At 43.2% G+C, this 18,584-nt stretch overlaps 1 protein-coding gene across 1 annotated transcript in view; it reads left to right on the top strand.

Moving 5' to 3' along the window:
* LOC112465365 (very-long-chain enoyl-CoA reductase-like) overlaps window positions 1-18,584 on the top strand; it is a 71,574-nt gene that overhangs the window by 22,036 nt on the left and 30,954 nt on the right. The gene's annotated exons all lie outside the window — the stretch shown is intronic.

The raw sequence follows: 18,584 nt of genomic DNA, 5'->3' as shown, positions 1-18,584 counted from the left end.
ATTAAGTGCCTGATCGCGTGCCGTTATGGACGCAGGAAGGACTCTCCTTGCATTTCTTCGCAATCAAATTTAAAACGTGGACACTAGGTCGTCGGCAGCATTAAGATAGTCGCCTATCGTGCGACTCTATGATTACGTATAATATAATTAGGCATGCCACTTTTGTCCTGTTAACGAAGACATTAAAGAGCCTCGTATATGGATTTTTTACGAGGCTCTTTCCTCGAGCGTTTCATATAACCAATGTCTTCATTAAAAGCTTGCTTTATCCGTTACGTTTTTATTTATCTGTCATTATCTTTCAATGTATTTTGGACAGGTTATTTTCAATATGCAGATTGGGAGTAATTGTTTTCAAAGCTTTAATTGACGGGTCGATTCGTGAGAGAATTCCGAAATTGAATTCCATTGATGACGCTAACTCCTGGCGCGTTTGCTGAATGATGATCATCGAGAAGAAGGGAGAATCGCTACGCATTGATACGTATGCGCGTCGCGCGCTTCGCGCCAAATGTTCTGTACGAGGTGATAGACACGCAATTTCCTCCGACGAAGACACGTTTCCAAGGATGTTGAGAAAACGGGGCCTTTCCCTCGACCATTCAGTCCTAGACTCGTTTTCCAGATGCCTCTGCGCGCAAACAAATGCATCGTAAATACACATCCAACGTACCGCTTGACAATCCCCTTTCGATAAAAAATGCATATTTACAGTGCAAAGAAAGACAGTTTGTTTGTTAGAGGATGTTTTATGATTTAATCCCGTTCTTATCTTTTTTGCCTAAATATTTTCGGTACAAAATCTTGCGTGTTTTAGACAGAGATAAAGAAAAATATTTGTTACGTATTTATTACGGTTTTACGATCCTTTCTTTGAGAAATTACATCGCTCCTTTTGTACCTCTTACAGGAATGTTCGAAAAGAAAAACACACCATGCCCATTGATTCGTGCGATATAGCTTTTCGGTATGTCTGAAAAATGAATGCAATTTCTTTCGGTATGTGGACGTCACGTAGTTGGCGATAACGAAATATTTCACATATTTCAAATTAAACGTATATCTGGCCGGTGCCGTCAATTGACATATATTTTACATTGCGATGTAGAAATTCATTTCGGATTTACGATTAACCGTAAATAAAAATTCGCCATCTCGATGAAATGATATCTTCATAAAGCAAATGTATAATTACGTATAAATAAAGCGAGGGGAAACGTAATCTGCGCAAAATAGGCTCGTAATAACTGCGAAAATGTAAATGCGTATATCTGGCTTACTCGACGCTGCATATAATACGTAAAACAGCATTGCGCTCGTGATTTATTTATAGTCGTACGATGTACCGTCCGCGGTAATAATGCACGCGAATTCATATAAAATCCCGATATTCGCAGATGCATACAATTTACGTTTATAAAGTGAAATTACCAGCGTTGCAGATACAGATTATGGGCGATAAATCAGTATGATCGATAACCGACTGAGAGCCACGGTTTATAATACCGGTTTGTGTTAGTAAGAGGGAAAGAGAGATAATGGAAAGAAGTGTTTCTTCGTTCGTATATTTGTCATAATTGCTGTTTGTGTGTCTTGAGTGCGTCGTGCGCGGTGGTCAAATGTCGCTCCACGGGAGAAATAACGATAAGAGGTTTATTAACGTAAACCTTAACGAACGAGGTTTAACTCAATCCCGCTTCGACTGCGGAGAGAGACAGAGAGATTTGAAGATAATCGGCCGGAACGATTAAACGCTCTGTCATCTTCAGGAGTGACTTTCTTCGAGGGAGTGAAAGGGCGACAAAAGTAAAAGGGTCGTCCGGCGCTGAAGAAAGCCCTTACGGATCCCGAAAGTGCGCGTGTGGAAACCTGTGCTTCTACGCGGGCGTAACCGAGAGTAGGGACGTCCCGAAAGATAATATTTGTAGTAATAACATCTCGACGCGCACTCCTTATACGCATTTGAAGAACGAACTCTCGAGGGCCCCATCGACGGCGAGGGGCCCTCCTCTCGGAACGCTTTCAGCGCCCTTAAACGCGCGACTCGCGATGGCCGATGTTTGGTTTGATTTTGTGACTCGGAAGAGACGTGACAAGGGTCTTATCACGACCAGCGCAGCTGGTTTGTATACGTGTATCTACTATATTCTTCGCGGACTAGCAGAGATCTCTTTTTTTTTTCTTCTCATTTCTCATGGTGAAACGAGAGAAAGAGGGAGATAGAAGTGGAGAATCTCTGGAGATCCGTGATTTCAAATTCGTTCCCGCTTAAACTTGTTCTGGGCCTCCGGGAGAACTCGGTGCTTTAGAGTTTAGCCTAAGTGGATAACGTTATATCCGCCTGGATGTGCATCTCGTGAACCAGGAGTGTACGTGATTTATTACGTTCTCCTGGCGTAGAGAAGTTAGGGAGAAACCTGCGTCGATAGTGATTTGATTGCAGTTTAGAAACGAAAACTTGGTTACGAGCAAAGATATAACTATAACGCGTATGATTTTTTTCCAATGTTCAAAGATTATTTGGGAAACGAATATTTTTTATTCGATAAAACTTTAACGAGACCGATACTTTCTCGCCACTTCCACAATGATTGAATAAATTCTCGCAACGAAAGAACGTTGTTATCTCCGTAACGAGAACTGCGCCACTCCGCTTTAAATTGCGCCAGCAGTCGAAAAAGGATCGCAGGGGTGAAAGGCCTCGGCTGTCCTCCCTGTTTTGGTATCCCTTCCGCGTGTAGACGTTTTCCATGTACGTGACGTTTATAAAGTGTGACTATGCAACGCGCGCCTGCTGAATATTAATTGTTGTGCGTCTTGTTCTCCCCTAAGGACCAAACTTCCAGCTCGTCGTCCCATCCGAAATTACATTCGGCCAACAAACATCCTGTCGTCTTATTGCAAGGTAAAATACAGTAAAAAATAAGAGATAAAAACGAAAAGAAGAAAAGGGAAAACGACAAAAATAAAACGAAACGGATCGAACTGTTCGAAAAGGTGCGGAACGATTTCTCTTTGCTCGAGGACCTATTTGTATTGTTGCGTCCCGATCTGTCCACGATCCCGATCGCGCCATGACGGCGACGAACTGTCTCTGACTCGCCGGACCGAGGCTAAAAGCGAGTCTAGCCTGCCAACGAAACGAATGATCGCGCTCTAGGAAAAGTTCCCCGGGTTCTCGACTTCAAAGCCGCTCGCCGCGTCAAAGGGCGCGTGTCCGCGTAGTTACCGGCATAAGTTACGGACGTTTACTAGGGGCGCGCGAGATGAAGTTGTACTATTTATTACGGGCCTAGGGTATACTTGCCAGAGTACATCGCTCTGATGGCTGCACACCTATACGTGTCCTAAATTTCCCGAGTCGGGAAAATAGACGACGTAACAGCAGTGTCGTAATAACGAATCTGCACAGTGTTGTGTTATTTCGTAACATCCACACTGTTAGAATTCGCCGTCGAGAATATATATTGTTCTTAACTTCATTTCGAAAGAAATTAAACCCGTGTTGATTTCACCAGAGAACTAGCAATTTTATAATTTTTCATATTTACATTTTTATGTTTATGTTGTGTTTAAAAAGATAGAATAGAGTTAATTTGAGTAATTAACGGATGTTAAATTTATACGAAGCGAGAGAAATTTATTCCGTTTCGCTAACATTTTATTTACGAGACCATAGCTTTTTTTCTGTCACGCACAGTTTGATTATCTGTTCTCAATGAAATAACCACGATTTATCACGTCGCCCACAACACACTTAGGCGTAATGTGCTATTTAAATGACGATTTAACTTCATCAAATCGCTGTAGAAACACTCCGCGAGCAGCTAAGGCTAGCCGGGGGCTATTCCGCGTGTCTGGCACGGCGGTATCATTTTATTTTATACTCTGTTCTCTCCTCTCCTGGAGAAAGACTCATTTAGAACTGACGCCAGACTGGTTTCCAGCCGGTGCGAAGAATATGTAAAATCGTCGATGATACGCGTCCCGGACTCGTCGATACGTTCTAGGCAATAAAATCGATATGGCTCTTTGTCCCAGGGAATCATCGATCAACTTCTGGCCGACAGACGCGCATTACGCCACTTTACTGCCTGTTTAAGAGCCCGCCGTTAAACATTCGAGCCCTTGACCCTCCCCTCGACGGCGCGGCGCGAACTGCAATTTCGCGATGCGAACGGAGACGGTTCGTCGACCCTCCTGGATAAAAAAAATCCTCGTCGCCGCTCACCGGAGAGCTTTCCGCTCGATCTTTTTCCACGATCGATCACCACCAATTTTATGCTCGTTAAACAGCCCACCATGCGCGCATATGCGCGCACACGCACAAGCGCGCGTATAGATGCATTCGCGTTGCACTTCGGCCGTAGTCAGCGGCACAAAGGCAAACTTTTCCGCTCGTTTCGTATGGAACCGGAAGAGCAGCTCGATAAATATCGGTCTCTTCCGGTTTGCTCATTATCGCCTCCCCCTTCGCCTTTTAACCGTCCTTTTCCCGTTCTCTTTTTCTCTTTCTCTTTTTTTTTTGCTAGCTCACTGAGACATCCTGACGTTTTTTTTCTTGATTACCGCGATGTCAATTGATTAGTCGATGATAAGGTCTTCCTCTATTTTACCCTTCCTCTATTTTCGTCGCCGTCGTCGTCGTCGTCGTCTCTCTATTGTCGTAAAAGTTTTAATTAAATCCGGCTGCCGAAGGCATATCCGCTACGATTGTCCCGCTACGGCGATCGAAAATAAACTTTCCTCTCGAAAGGCGCGCCAGGGCAAATGACACCCGTTCCGAGAGAGTGCTTGGAATTCGCGAATTCGTCGACGGCGAAACAAAGCTACAGAATAACTCGTCCTTAATGAAAGACGCTTATTTCGAGAAAGAGAAGGGTGCCGGGAGGGAAGCCTTGGAAATTTCGCTCAATTACGGAATAGTTAATATTTGATTTGCCTCATATTCCAAAATGCCTTGGCGGTAAACATTATTAAAACATGTGCTGTCGCACACATTGAAGCTTGCAATGGAGAATTTAACAGAATAGTAATCTCAGAAAAAAATATATTTGTTAATATATTTATTTATAAAAACATATGTAGATATATAATTTATTAAATTCTCTCTCTCTTTATCTCACTCTCTCACCCATACTCTTTCACTCGAGACAATTACTTTTTACATCACGTCTGCATCGAGGCGCGACAGATGGATTATCTGAGAAGTCCTGTTACGCTCATCGGAATGCTGAGAATATCCAGGCGTCGCGAGACCAAGTCGGGGTCCGTCTCGTGCCCCGTTTTTTGTATTGACGCATAACGTATAATCTCGAGCGTGAAATGATCTATACGAGAGGGAGACGCGACGGTGACGCCCATGTGGAGCATCTCTACCCGTATATTTCTGCATATTCCATCGCGCCGCGATGCACGCGAAATGCAATCTCGCGAAAACTCGAGGGAACCTCGTGTTCGCAGCATCCTCTGGATCTCCAACGAAATAGAGCTCGCCGAAAGGAAGGTAATTTTTTTTTTTTCGGAGTCAATCGAGACCGACACGCGGCTCGAGTTTCGCGCGATTTTTGTAGGGACTGCTGCAAGCGAAAACCAATTAAACGGGGACAATGAATCGTCTATGCATGTCGAGCGAAGTGCATACGTGCTGCGATTGTGCGACGCGATCGTATGCCCGTGACGATCCGGCATGTATTTTCGAAAGTGTATGTATAACACACGAAACTGATGAGCTTCTCGCGCGGATTTTTATCGATGATATTGGAGCAGAATTGTTTTGAAGAGCTCCACGAAATCGGTCAATAAACTCTACCGTTGCCGCGCGCGAGCTATTTCGATGAAATCCCATAAATATAGAGAGACTGAAAGAGAACGGTACCAGTTTTCATGAGATTCGAATATATTCCGAGAGAATAGATATCGTTGAATCCCAAAACTGTTGGATTAAATTGTGTAATAATAAATTAACGTTCAATTGCCGTACAATATATCTTGTATCGTGTTTTGAATTTTTGATTAAAATATAATTGGAAACTTTTTTAAATTAAGAACGCGAAGTAACACATCAGAATATAGTTGTAATTAACTCGATATTTTAATATCTGTGAATCACATAGAATAAATTCGGTATTTGTCCATAATTTGTCAAAATCCTTCGCCATTCGAAATTTGTTTGTTGCAGTAATTTGTGAAACATTACGGTTATCGAATAAATCATAAAAAAATATATTCGTTTTGTGCGAATATACATATATTATATTTTTTTTCTTTGCAATCTAACATAGTGATGTGTGATTAATGCCGAATGTATCGCGAATTACAATTTAATGACTAATTTATGTTTATATCAGTGATATAATGTATGATGTAAATCTTTTATGTTACCTCGACATTTTCATTTTTTATTCCAACTTTCAATTCAACTTGTAATCTTCCGAATACAATGTTAAACTATTGATAGAATACATCGTAAAAAAAGACTATTTTAGAGGCTATCAAAAAGATTTAAATATGAAATCTTATACACTTGACGAGGCAATTATAAAAAAATCTTTTCTGCATATGGCACGTTGACTTGAGGATACCGTTCCCGCCGCGGAGCAGCACCCGTGTAATTTGTGCATACAAAAAAAAGAGAGAAATCATCACGCCCGAAACTCTTTTCGGAAGAAGACAGCGTTTCGTGTCGACGTTAACGTTTCCATTAACCCTCACTTTAAGCCCGTGCGTGACTTTGACGAGGATCTGGCCCCCTCGTCTTTTCCGTTTTTTATGCCACATTATTCGGAAACACTTGGGAGGTCGATGATAATCGCGCGGGGCACGTCTCTTTCTGTTTCCTCGCGGCATTATCGCGCCATAATTTGTTTTCTTCTGCCCTATGTCTTTACTTTATCGCGGCGATATCGCCGAGGAGTCAAAAGTTGAAAATTAATAGTTGTTACTTCTAATTTATATTACCATAAAATTTTTTATTACGCTGTAACTTTAAGGCACGCACCTTGCACCGTACAAGAGAGCGAGGAGCTCCAGGGTGCCAAAAATAATGCATTGGACGAATGACCGCGCGTATTTCCGACTGAAATAACGAGCGAGGATGTAAAGTGCAGGGTCGGGCTCGCGAAAAGGAAAGAGAGGTGGAAACGTACGTCGGAACTTTTACGCGATATTTCGCGCCGTGCCTATCGCCCGTGTCCGGCCGTTAATATTGCAGTAGGGCCCATTGTCGGACGTGCGCACAATAATTGGTTACAACGGTAATGCCGGGAAAGAAGACTCGTTCAACTACGGGGGTCCGGCCCGCTGTAGCTATTATGCTAAATGCCGGCAATTAAGTCAGCGATTCTCCGCGAAGTTTCTTTTGTTCCGTCGTTAAAGGCGCCACTTTCCCAATGGTTCCCGAACATCACGCTTATATAACGATTATTAAACGCGCTCGATAAATATTCGACGAATGCAGTATAAATTTTAGCAAAGTACTCGCGTCGTTTCGCGTTTATTTCTGATCCATGCAGCATTCCCAATGATCCCCTCGCGGTTACGTCAAATCGTGAATGCTACGGCGGATCCTGCGTGACACATTTAACCCGCCGATAAGCAGGCGGATCGAGTATAATCGCCGATGTAAATCATGTTCGCGCGCAATCGGCAGTTTTCTTGATTTGCATGACAGTCGAACGACCGTGCATCTATGAATCTCTAAGTATTTAAGGCCAATCTGGAAACATAAGCGTATAATCTCTCCCTTCGGATATTGCAGATAATCGAGACTGCGGATTACATAACAGTAGAATTTTTATCATCCAAAAATTATATTTGAGAATTGCGTTGATTTTATGAAATAACGGATTCAGATCTTTAATATCTGTGAGAAGACTCGAACACATTTGCCACGAAAAACATTCAGAAATGAGAACCGCTTTTGAGTAATCAACACTTGAAAAAGAGAGATAAAGAGAGAAAGAGAGAAGAAGAAGCAGGTGGCTCAAGAGCGTCTATTTCTCACGCTTAACTATTATTGTGTCAAACTCGAATCGTGTCCGAGTTATTCGCTCCAAGAAGTGGAACGGAGGCCTTGTGGGGTCCTTGGAAAGTGCACCAGTCGTGAATTTCGGAAAAAGAGGTCTTCACGATAAGTTCTGTCCAACGTCAAACGCGAAATAAATGTCATTACACAGGGGACGCAAATATATTCGCTTCTAAGAAAGAAAAAGATAGTTTGGCCACGCTAGATCGCAAAGCCGAGTGTGTGCGTGCACTCGAAGACCACATTTTGTCGAAAAAGAAAAGAAACCCGGCGCTTCGTCTTCTTCCCAGACGCGGCGTCCGCAATAATCCAAGATTGGACCACCCTGTCTGCCCGTCTGTTTGCCTGCTCGCTTCTTCTTCTGCCGATTTCCTGTCTCATTATGCCGAAACAAGAAAATTATCCACTCGTATTGACAGAAACCGCACGTCGGCCACGTACATGGTAGCTACGAATGTACTGATCGCATCATAGTTTTTCGGCGTTCCTTGTCCCCTTTTTTCACTTTCTTCATTATTCCGCAGCGTATATCAGAATTATCGAAGAATTTCATTGAAGATATAATTGTAGATAGTTTCGAATATCTATTTTTATTTCTAAGTAGGTGTATATTAATGAGATACATTCGTAATTTTGTGCGTGTTGTTTAACTGTTCTAACCGCGTCTTGCATTTATGTTATTTTGCTACCTGTACTAGGAATGGATATTTTGTTCTAGTTCACGTTCGCCGAACTCTTTGCCGGTTAGCTTGAATATATCAAGTGACAATTGGCACCGAGGAACGCACCCTGGATAAGAAATGGACGAAGATATAAGGCGCTTAAGGAAATCCGAGAAATCTCTTTCAAGCTCCTTTGGCTTCATCTTTCGTGTCACCGTAGTATGCATATCTCAGCCGAAAATGTGCTTTCCTTCCTCCGTTCTTTTTCTCCCTCCCCCTACCTCCCCTCTCTCTCTCTTTCTCTTTATCTCTCTCACGTTCTCACGTACATATTTCTTTCGTCATGAATTATGCGCCCTTATCTGGAGGGTCGAAATAAGCTTGCGCCAGTTTTCCGTTGAATTTATTAGCTCTTAGGTTCCCGCGAGAAGGCAGTTAAATAAATATCAAAGATATCTCGCAACGTACGAGCGCTAAATCTGTCGTTTTGGTGACACTCCGAAGGAGTTTAGGAAAACACGGGAGGACCCCCAAAGAGAAAAAACGTTCTCGAATCGTTCTCAGATCACGTTTTCAGCGCGTGCCTCCACGATATCGTGTTATATACCGCGATATTTGCTACATTGCACTGCAGAGTTTTCATGTTAAGTACAGCTCGCTTCGTCATCGAAATGAGCGAGGCAGCCATCGATTCGACCGACTTCCGCGTCTCTGTCAGCTTGCACTAAAAGCGACGTCTTTTACTCACATTCATACAGGAGACAGGAGTTGCATCGTCGGCGAATATAGCGTTAATATTAATTATTATATTTGTCGATATGTAAAATACAGTGATTTGAACGTCGCGTCGAATCCATCAAACGACACACGTTATCTGATACACATGAACAATATAATTTTTATAAATTGAGTATAAAATATTAATAGAAGCCTCACGTGTATAAATATGTAAAGAGGTACAATTGTTCGTGTCGCTTTACATAATCCCGCTTAATCTCGGAAACGATACGCGCCGGCATTAATATCAAGTTCAATAAAACATCACGAGCGCGGAGGGAACAGGTTTCTTCCCTTTCTCGAGCGCCGTAACGGTCCGATTCCTAAATCCCCTAAATGGACCGGTGTTCAATCATACCGCGCCGTGGGCGGTGGGATGCACATCCGAAAGAGACGCGAGAGCGAGACGCCGCGCTTTCTACGAAAAAAGGTCCGACAATTCTAATTGCCGCTATTCCGTAGCTCACCCTCCTCCGCTCCGGGGCGGTTTCGTGTGAAAATAAGAAGCCCACGTCCGGGGAAAGCACCTATTTGGACAAATTGACCAATCAAGACGGAGCTTAGAGCCCCTTTTGTCTACCTGCGTGTCGCAATTATCGCATTAGCTCGATATTTATGATCGCGCTTTAATGCCCGAAGTTATAAACGTACTTGGCATCTTTATCGCAGCTGGCGCGGTCCTTCCAAAGAAGAGAGATTCCCAGACTTTTTCTTTATTATTTTTTTGCTTTCTACACCGACCCACGGGACGTGCGGTTCCACAAATTTTCCATTTACTCTCGAAAATGTGTTATTCCAGGGGGATTACGGTTTCCACTTCGACCGTACATACGACGCTCCAATTCCCGGCTGACGTGTTACGTAGATAATTAACCTAACTGCATTTGGAAGTGCAGACGCAGATCCAATGAAGTAGATGCAAACAGCTTAGCGTAACCGAGACCGATAGTGCGCGTTGCGTTCCATACCTCTCGCGCGCCATAGTAACTTAACGTTAAATACTACGGAAATCCCTTAAAACGTTCTGCTGGTTAGCGAGCAACCGAGTCGACGTTCGCATTGAGCGGAAACTAAAGCCGTCTCACCAATGTTCGCCCCGATGCAATCACGAAAGATCGGTTCGCCAAGCTAGGGGTGGATTGTCGTCGCACACTTGAGGGAAATTCGCTTAAGCGTTAGCGTCCCACTCTTATGAGGACCACGACAAAGCAGCGATCGAATTCTCGCAATGTCAGTGCAAATAATATATCGTCCTATCAAAACTCAGAAACTATTTAAACAGTTAAATTAATCAATCATTTCGCCCAGTACAGTTCCGTTTAACAAGATACATCCTCGTTTTTATTTAGATTCAGCGAGATATATTTTATTGGGATTTGTGCTCGCAGCGTTATGACATCTAGAGTTTTAACGAGATCGTGTTACGCATCGTTACGCATTATTAATCGTACACGCCGCACGGGTAGAAACGTGCAAAAACACAAAATAAAACTCGAGATAAAACTTGATTCGAAAGACTAGCAATCACTTTTTTTCTATTTTAGTCTTGAAATAGATACACGATCCACGGATTTGTATAGCAAATATTAATTACTACTATTATGTTTATTTTTAGTAGATTGACATTTGTCTGTTGGGATTTATTAATTAATTTAATACTTTCGCATTTTGTTTAAAATATTTCTTTATTGTCTCGCCATAAACGAAAACAGTAATAAATATTTGTTATTTTTGATCGGTCTTCTCAACAAATTTTTTACTGGGTATAAAATTACTAACGAAGGTTGCCACAATAGCTAAATGTTTGCTGTATCAGCAAATTTTTTTCCGCGAATACTTTTGAATAGAATACTTTTGTCCCGCTAGATTGGGAAAAAGATACACTGTGCGTCGTCAGGCCTCGCGCAATCCCGATCGGGTCGTCCGAGCGTTTTTTACTCGAGTTATTAGAGTATAGATACGGGGAGAAATGAATGGAGCGAGGGGGAGGCGAAGAGGCACGAGGAGATTCATACGGAGTATTCAGCGGTGTGGCCTGTTTCCTGTTTGGCCACAAAGCTCTCGGTCTGGCTCGCAACCCGCTATTACGGATGGATAACATACGCGCCCGCTTCGGTATGCGCGCTGGCACTATGTTATATGCATATGCGCGCACACAGTGCGATTATAGCCGTAAGCTACGGCACATTAAAGGAAGTAAGGGGGCTTTGATCTCGGTTGGACAATATTAAAGCGGCCGCGCCGCTAACTATTCCAAGTTTTGATTAGTTCCAAGAGTTTCCATTTATTATTATTCACGAAGATAAGATGATTTTTGAACTACAAGGACAATTGTGATTACCGACTTCTCTTAAACTAAAACTAACACAACACCCGAAAAATCATATATGCACCTCGAACAAATATTTTTTTACAATAGGCGATTTTTTTTTAATTAGGACAAATTGCAGCACTATACATCGATCAATGACCGCTTGCCCAACGAAATCTAATTTATTCAAGCATTGCGAATCGTTTCCATGCAATCACGAGTCTGCGTTGTCATTTGCCGGCTTAATCGCGATTTCGTGTACGGATCCGCGACTACTGACAGGCACAGTGCTTCGACGGGTTCACGACATTTTTCAGACAAGACGAGCGAGCCCCCTTTGATTAGCTCGAATGGAGAACGTGTCGGAATTTCTAGGTGTATTGTTCCTTGGTACTCGTCGTGACTTGGTACCTTGCCAGTTTCGGGCTTCCACCACAGTAGCGGACGCCACTTCCTCACCCCGGTATAAGCGTCTTTTATTAATGAGTTGCCCGTTTTTGCGAGTGATTTACGATTTCCAATATTTTCGATATCTGGCCGCCGCGCCGTGCTATTTCTCACGAGAAATCCTCTTAGGTTTCCGTAATGCAATTCAAGGACGAAACAATACGAAGGCAATAGATTAAATTTCGCGAAACAAAATTTTCGATACATAATTAATGTTTATCCATAACTGAACCATAAATATGTTAAGTAATTGAAACGATCTCTTTCTCACAAAGAAATATGATGAATAACTATATCTTTAGATCCTAAAATAGCATTAGATTTCCGGATAATTAGATCTTTCAACTTCTCGATGCCTTTTAAAACAGTCCCAATTTCGTTTGAAAGCCCAAACAGAGCTATTATTGGCTGCCTCAAAGGGGTGCGTGCGTTTTAATTTAGTTATTGAAACGGTTCGCACTTTTCGCGCAGCTCGCGGCGACAGGCAAAAATATTTTCGTTCATGATGGAATAAATTGGGTGAAGTAGCGCCGGGCGGGCGGCTGGTCGGCCGGGCGCATTTTCGAAGATGGAAAATCGAGAACCACGGTCAAATGAATTAACGCCGTGGGCGAAAGCAGAGACGTGTAATAATCGAGCGCGCCGGCATTTATCGGCGATGCGAGCGATGGTCCCGTGTAAAATACGCTTCGTGAAAAAAAAAGGAAGATTCTTTTTCCGGTAGGTCAGTTGTTCATGGTGACGACTGACTTATTACTAATCCTTAATTGCTTCATTATTTTCGTTAAAGTTACCGCTGTCCTCGAGATATCCTTGAATCGAGCACATGCACGATTTCTTACGCGTAATAAAAACCGCACGACGTTGAAATATTATTCTCCTTTCCCTTTTATTCAGAGATAAACCTTCACTAAAAAATATGTAAAATATGGTATTGTCAAGGATTAATTGCTAGGCTCTGAGAAGACGAGGGTATATCTAAAGCGTGGATAAAAAAAGGCAGTATTTCGTACAAAGTAGGGAGGAAAACAGGAAAAATCGAAGCGCGAAAAAACAGCGGGGGTAGAATGAGAAATGCCCGGCGGGTAGGGAAGAGGAGTTGCACCGAGCACTTCGTTTGGTATGTAGCCTTTCTGGGTTAAACGCGACTCGTGCGTTCGCTGCGAAAGACGGAAGGTATAGGACGGAGAAGAGATACAAATGCGCTCGCCGACAAAAAAATGCGGAGTGGGCGAGGTCGCGGCAAAAACCGATAATTAATTCGGTCACATCGAGGTGTTCTACTCTACAGCTTCTTCTTTTATTTCACTCGCCCCTTTTTGTCCTTTCCCTCCTTTGTCCACTCTCTCCTTCTCGTCCTTTCATCTTCGCTCTCATCAATTTCCTTCGTGACCGCTTCAATCGCCGCGCTCCGATTTTTTTCCCCCCCAAAAAAAACCGTTTACGTTGTATTGAAATAGAAGAGAGATCGCAATTCTCGATAAAATTACAGGATGCGCTTGATAAATACGACCATCTAGAAAATGCGGGAAATAAAAACACGAACGACAAAACGGACATTTCTTACAATAAAGAAAGGGGAAATGAAAACTAATATCTCAGATTTTCACTTCTTTTTTATTCTCATAGAAATTTTGGTTAACATTATTTCGTGTTATGTTGCATCTGTGGTCCGCCAACGAGAAAATATTCAGAATCCAATTTTCAATTCAGAATACAAAAGTATTGAAAGATATGGTGCATTGCGTATTTTCATAAGTCGCGAAGCGATATTCAGTTGTAGATCGATAAAACATATATCGCAGAAGCAATCCCGCTTTTTGTATGCGCTGTTGAGATTAAATTAAAAATTACACTGATCGCGCCGCCGCTTGTTCCACGTGATAAAGTACCCTTCGCGTTCCCGGCTGCCCTTCACTGATGACTCCATTCTGATCGCCCGTCCTGATTTCGCTTTAGAACAAACGTCCGCGCCCCCTTTTCGAGTGGAAGTGTTCCAACCCCTCTCTGCAAAATATCAGCCGTTGCGAGAGAAGTCTTCGTTGGAAATAATCTCGTTATACGACGGTAAAGCCAATCAGTGAACGAATAAATCGCATCGTTGCGTTTCAAATAAATCTAACAACGTATTCATTTGCGACGGCAATAGCAATCGATTTTGAATCATGAAAAAACAGGGAAGATATAACATAATTTCATATCTTTTTTTAGATACATTACCATCTCTAACGTTAATAAGATGAAGAAATATTTAAAACAACGTTACATAATAAGGAATCTGTATTAATTAAGTTAAAATAATTATACTGTCCGAAACCGCGCCGTTCATTAAAATGTTGATATATACTGCTCGCTTATCGAACGAATTTCACAATGCCATGCCTGCACCGACATTTTTGCGGACTAATAGCAAGCGACGTATTCATCCAGCTTCCGAGCCTGCGAGCCATTCTAACGCGTGCCGTTCGAGTAATTTGACCATTCACGTACTCGCCACTTTGTGCATTTAGCGTGACAGTACAGAATGGCACGTATACACACGCGCGAGCACCGGCTCGATTTATCTCTCTGCATATACAGACGGGCGCAATTTATTTCCTCCAACAGGCGGAAATTAAAATCGATCATTGCGCCTCGCCCGTATCTCAGCGAGATCCCGACGTACCGTCCTTCTCCTTTCGTCGTCCCTCTCAAGTGTCTCGAGATTGCTCGGCCGATGGGACCCACCTAAATAAATAATGACGGCCAAATTCAATCGGCAGGTTATTCGGGTCATCACTTGATATCCCCGTCGTCGCCGATCGATCGGCCTGCCCGTTTTTACAACCGGAAACTCAATGAAATCGTACGACGACTCCAACCTCTTCAGCCTTTCTATCTTCAACGACTCTGACTCCTCTCTTAAATCGTTAACTACAATCACAGAACATCTCTACGCGTCGTTTGTACAACTCTCTTACAATTTATCGCCATGGTCATTGTCTATTTTTGACCTAGAAAAGTGAGAAATAAAGTAATTGTAAAACTCCGAGAAAAAATCTGTAAGAAAGATATCGACTCTTTCTCGTGTTTTTCTCCGTCGAAATCGTGTCGGGATCTGGTTGAATTCACATTCTTCGTTCACACATTTAATTTCCTTCCGGAAACAAGCTCCGCGACACTGGCACACATTGGGAAAAGTGTATCACGGGGACACGTTGTAACAACAAGCTTGCAACTCGCGTTTCTCGATAGTATCGGGCAACAATAGACGGTTCAGCAAGGGCATCGCGTCCGACGATTCCATTTTTCGCCGTTGACTTTAATTTCTTTCGAGGAATGTCGTGCCGCTGGAAAATATCCGTTGCGCAATGCGTCGCTCGTTGGTTCCGGGAAAACGGCGTACCATTCCATTGAAAATGCAAAACAGGAACACGACGCGTCGCCCGTGTATACCTATAGGTTCGACAGTTTTGTGGATTCGACGTTTCTGGAGCGAATTCGATTTCTGTTGCAATTTAACGAGCGGAACGAAAACGCTTTCGATAAAACGGGTGTTGTATTTACGACATTTCGTGTCGCAGATACAAGTAATAGAGAATTGGAAAAAAATTGATTCTTTTTCTTATATTAAACCTAATCAATTTACTTAATAAACTTTGTCAAAATTATTAAATTAATTAGCGTATAATGTGTACGATATCCGAGGCGGTCGAGTAATCCTCGGAGATTATCGGATAAATTATAATACGATATTATAAGTGCTTTATATATTGGTGCTTTATATATTCGATTACCTATCTCATACTAATTACTTGCTCCAAGCGCATACGGTAATATCGCGTCTTACCACCTGCTCGGCGCCGTTGGGTTCTAGTAAAGCACAAGTAACTCCGTTTTACGACTGTACATATCTCCTTCCGCCGCGGAGAGACGTCTCGTTACCGCACAATGAAGATCTGCGGAAGAGTTATTTCTATACGCGGGCATTCAGCGTTGTACAGCTTGTTCCCAAGCGCCGTGCATTAATGTCGCAACAATACGGAACGTCGATCGTATCGCGAGAGGCATTAGCCGTTTGTCAGAGTCGTATCCGGGTTGTCAGAGTGCATAATAACAGATTTTTCGATCGGAAATTTTGCGATCGTATAAAATTGACGTACACGTTACGTGCGAGAGGAGAAACGTCGAGGAAACATAATATGAGATCCATGTAGAAAAAGCGGAATGCGATTCTGGCATTGCTCGGAATGAGCATTCGGCGCCTCGGTAAACGCAAGTTTACCTCGACGAGCCTCGGGGAGCTCGGATTCGCGACACCGTCTCTTTACCCGGCGAATCCACGTCTTGCGGAGCAAACATTTGCGACGGAATTTAAAAAGGGCACGCATGCGAAGGACCGTTGAACTGACTCGGATGAGTTTAAGACCTGAATCTCGTCGGGCTTTCTCGGAGAAGGGAAATTGTTTCATAAATCACGTCCCGGCTTTTGCGCGCGCGTACCGGACCATAGAGAATCCTTTTGCCTCTCTCCATATGCACGAACCTCGTTACTTTACAGCCGGTATGACCGCATCTCCAACGCATTCAGCGAGACTACGTAGCACCGCCCTCGCAATCCGATCTCCTCGCGAACTTTTTCGAAGGATCTTATTCTAAGCTCTCCTCGAACAAGGAGACGATAACAATCCGCCTCGGGGGAGTCCGCCCCCTTCTATTTTATGCGCAGGCTGCGCGCGGACGTGATTTTCAGAGAGAACGCCAAAGGAATACCCACTCCTCGACATCTTTGATGCAAAAATGAATATGATAAACGGTACTAACAGATGTTTTTGTAAGAAGTAGCTTAAACGTCGTGCGATTTTTATTTCTTTAATAATTTCTCTTCTTCGTTATGATAAATGAAAGCAAATGAGGAATATAAATTAAGGCAAATTAAACGTAAACTTTCTTTATTGCAATAAATTATTTTATTAAATTACATTTCTCACATTATTATAAAAGCTGTGTTTTATCGAATTTGCCGTTCAAAAATTGACTGCTCGTAACAGCGGGTCATTTTCCTTGTCTTCCTCTCCGAAGTACGGTAACGAGCGCCCGCGAACCGCGATAATCTGGACATTGTCTAGATTTAATTGGACCAAGATATCCCGGGAACTTCCTCGTTCTTGCGTCGTCGCGAAAACGATAAGGAGTAGGGCTGGACGAGTGTCGTCGGCGACGCGACGTTTCGAGTTTTAATCCGGTTAATCCCCCGGAGGAGAAAGTTTGATTAAATCCGCAGAATAGTTCAGTTGTATAATTTACAAAAGCTTTTTCGGTTACTCGCGGTGGGCTCGGTACTTTTTCAAACTATGCCAGCCTTCGACATCCTTCCGAACCGGAAAGTTGCCATCGCCAGAGACCCCCTTCGTTTGTTTCCGCGAGCTGCTTGACAGAAAACTGGCGGGGATGCGAATGTTACGAGATGCAAGGGTCGTATAATTCTGTGGATATTCAGTCCCCCCCTCGGTCCCCGTCGCTTAACCCAGTTACGCCGGCTGCAATCTCGTCTCGGGAGTCGAATCGAGTTAGCCTGAAAACCGATACGTTTTTCCCGAGCGAGCGAGGAAAAGACCGAACTTTCCCCGGGCTTTTCTTCCGCGCTTCGCCGACGCGACGTCGATTATTATTGATTGTCATTCGGCCGCTTTCGCCGTCTCACCCCGCTATCGGATCGCGTCCGACGATGATGGAGTTGGCGAGCGAGCGATGAAGAATATCTCTCCCGATGCACGCGTTTACTCGTGCTTGTTTATCTAACTTCTCGATTAGAAAATGACGGCCGCGCTTTCTCCCTTTATCGCACGTACAGGCCATCAATCTTAATTAAAGACACGATAAGCGATATCGTTCCTCTTTCGATTTACACAACGTTTCGATAAAGCGATATATTCCATTTTGTCGCAGAGCGGATTCGATGAAAGAGGCTGATGGTCTCTCTTCGGGCTGCGAGACTGCCCGGATTTCTGTTCCTAATCCGGAGCGCAGTCCGAATTTCCTTTTACCTTTATGGAAACTTGCTCATAAGCATAAATAGCCTGGTATAAACTACATGCATCACATCCACGCCAACGTGGACTCGACAGGGGGAAGCTGTCTCCTCTCCGCTCCGGTGCATTCACGTTTCGTCCGTAATCCTGCGCGCCGGCCGAATGTCCCTTTGGCTCTCCAAGGAAATTAGTTCAGACTACCTTTAGATTTTCGAGCGAACGCTTATAGACAAATTCAAATACGCTCCGCTTAAAATAAATCACTTTAATAAACTTATTTTCGACACGCTCTCAAAAACAAATCAACGAGTTTATTGCCATGTCCTTCGTCTCTTTCGATTATATCCGCG

Source organism: Temnothorax curvispinosus, unplaced genomic scaffold (genome assembly GCF_003070985.1).
Source record: "Temnothorax curvispinosus isolate PA1 unplaced genomic scaffold, ASM307098v1 QBEX01015150.1, whole genome shotgun sequence".
Classification (NCBI taxonomy): Eukaryota; Metazoa; Arthropoda; class Insecta; order Hymenoptera; family Formicidae; genus Temnothorax; species Temnothorax curvispinosus.
Note: the sequence above shows the minus strand (reverse complement) of the source record. Positions and strands in the feature narration are given on the sequence as shown.